General features: G+C 38.3%; 1 pseudogene; it reads right to left on the bottom strand.

The window, feature by feature from the left end:
- Positions 1–1,102: 1,102 nt before the first annotated feature.
- Positions 1,103–2,027, bottom strand: LOC118574021 (annotated as a pseudogene).
- Between the last annotated feature and the right edge of the window lie 475 nt (positions 2,028–2,502).

Raw genomic sequence — 2,502 nt, 5'->3', positions numbered from 1 at the left:
GCAGTTTAAATAGTTATTCATAGCATTATTGACCCTGGCAAAACTATTACAACAGAATAATGGAGTCACATAGTTACAGACTGTTAGATGACTTTAAAAGCAACTCTTGGGTATTTATTTGAATAACTACAATTCAACACATTGCAGAGATGCTTGACTATCAAAGTTTCTTGCAGCACTGTTCTCAATGGTGAAGTCATCACATCAACTCGAGTGACCCCAAATAGCAAAATGAATAAAAAGTAGGGTATATATACATGACAGTAAGCCACATAAATTTTAGGAAAATTGGTGAATGAAGACAATGACTATCAGCAAATTATGCCATTCTCACAAAAATATTTTGCCTTTATTGTTTTGAGATATTACAGTCACACAAATTGTGCACAGATATATAAAAGTGGAAATGATACTGTCTAGGAGAACTAAGTGGACTATGGATGAAGAGAGAGACACAAAAGGGGAGGGAGGTTTAGGGATGAATGCTCTCAATGTATTTTTTACCTTAAAGTGTAATGCTCTTAATGTTATTTTTTTACTTAAAAATTAACAAAACAAAAAACTGAAAAGCAGAATTCTATGATTTCTTTTTCATTTAATTTAATCTATTTTCTATTTCAAGAAATGCTCCTTTAAAATGTTACTTTATAGGGAGTGTTAAATGTCACACAATTGTCATGTTTATGTACCAAATTCTATAACTGTGCCAGGGAAACAAAATATATATTGCCATAAATACTTGTGATAGTTTAATGGTTCTTTTCATGTTTTGGATAGATAGTTAGATGCCTAATTAGGCCATGTTCATTGCTGACTTGTGGATAAGGGAGGAGAAACATCTTTGCTGTCACTCCTCTCTCCTTGCCTATCGACACTTTTCTTCTTTCCTCCATTCTTATGCCCTCATCTCATCACTCATTTCCTTTTATGTTCTATTTCTAAACCTTAAATTAATTTTTTTTCACATAGCTACCAAGCAAAGAAAAATGGAGGAAAATAGAAGGAACTGGAAGAATAGGGTAAAAGAAGGAAAACATTGTAAGAAAATCTATTTTCTGTTCCAACCATGGTCAACTCAAATATGACACACATTCCAAGCCTATTATTTCGCAGTTATTCTCCTGAGAGCCCCTTTGACATCCTTGTTTCTCAGGCTGTAAATGATGGGATTCAGCATGGGGGTCACTGCTGAATAGAACACTGAAATCATTTTATCCTTTTCATTCATTGTCTTGGAGTTTGGTCTCATGTACGCAAATATTCCTGAGCCATAGAAGAGGACAACAACAACAAGATGGGAACCACAGGTGGAGAAGACTTTGAGCCTCCCCTCCCCAGACTGCATGTGGATCACAGTAGAGATGATGTTCCAGTAGGAGATGAGGATGAGGGAGACAGGTGCTAGGAGGATTATCACCCCCATTGCAAAGATGGCCATTTCTGTGCTGTAAGTGTCTGCTGAAGCCAGCTTCAGGAGGGCAGGAGGTTCACAGAAAAAGTGGTTAATGACATTGTTTCCTCGGTAAGGGAGACGCAGTGTGAATGTGGTATCTACCAGGGACACAAATGCACCACTGGCCCAGGACCCTGCAGCCAGCTGGACACATACCCAGTGTGTCATGATGGTGGAGTAGTGCAGAGGCTTGCACACAGCCACATATCGGTCATAGGACATCACTGCCAGGAGTGCACACTCTGTACACCCAACCAGAAGTAAGACGACTATCTGAGTTGAACATCCAGCAAAAGAAATGGTCTTTTTCTTCACCAGGAAGTGGATGAGCACTTGGGGAACTGTGGTGGTAGAAAAGCAAAGATCAGCAAAGGACAGATTTCTAAGGAAAAAGTACATGGGAGTGTGGAGTCTGGGGTCTGTGTGAATGAGGATGATGATGAGCAGATTTCCCAGCACAGTGAGCAGGTAAATGAGGAGAAAGAGGAAGAAGAGCAGGGCTTGAGTCTGTGGGTCCTGTGAGAGGGCCCAGGAAGATGAATTCGATCACTGAGGTTCTGTTGTGCTCACCCATGTATGGTTGTCTCTGTAGAAGACCATCAAGGGCAGAAACACACACATACATTGCTTCACAACATCTGAGCAACTTATATATTTTATCAGTTATAAAAATTGGCTATTGAATTTTTTCCCTCTTCATAGTTTCCATATTACATAAGACTGAAATTTTCTTTTTCTCTGCAGCTCTAGTGATTGAAAGCCAATGCTTGTTTTTTTCTTTACTCACGTGTTTATCATTACTTATTAGAAATAATTGTTCTGAATGTACTACCTGACCAAATCTCATCTGGTTCAATAAATATATTTGGGATAAGTCTGTGGTGCTTCTTACAGTTCACCTTTCTTTTATGTAGGTTTGGGAAGCAAGCAAGTTCATATAACTTTAACTAGCTATATTTTATGCTATAAACCCTACAACATTTAAGGAGCCTGTTTATTAATTTTATCTACAAGACAATTCTGAAGAACCACTTTGTCAATGTTGAAAA

Source organism: Onychomys torridus, chromosome 1 (genome assembly GCF_903995425.1).
Source record: "Onychomys torridus chromosome 1, mOncTor1.1, whole genome shotgun sequence".
Lineage (NCBI taxonomy): Eukaryota > Metazoa > Chordata > Mammalia > Rodentia > Cricetidae > Onychomys > Onychomys torridus.
Note: the sequence above shows the minus strand (reverse complement) of the source record. Positions and strands in the feature narration are given on the sequence as shown.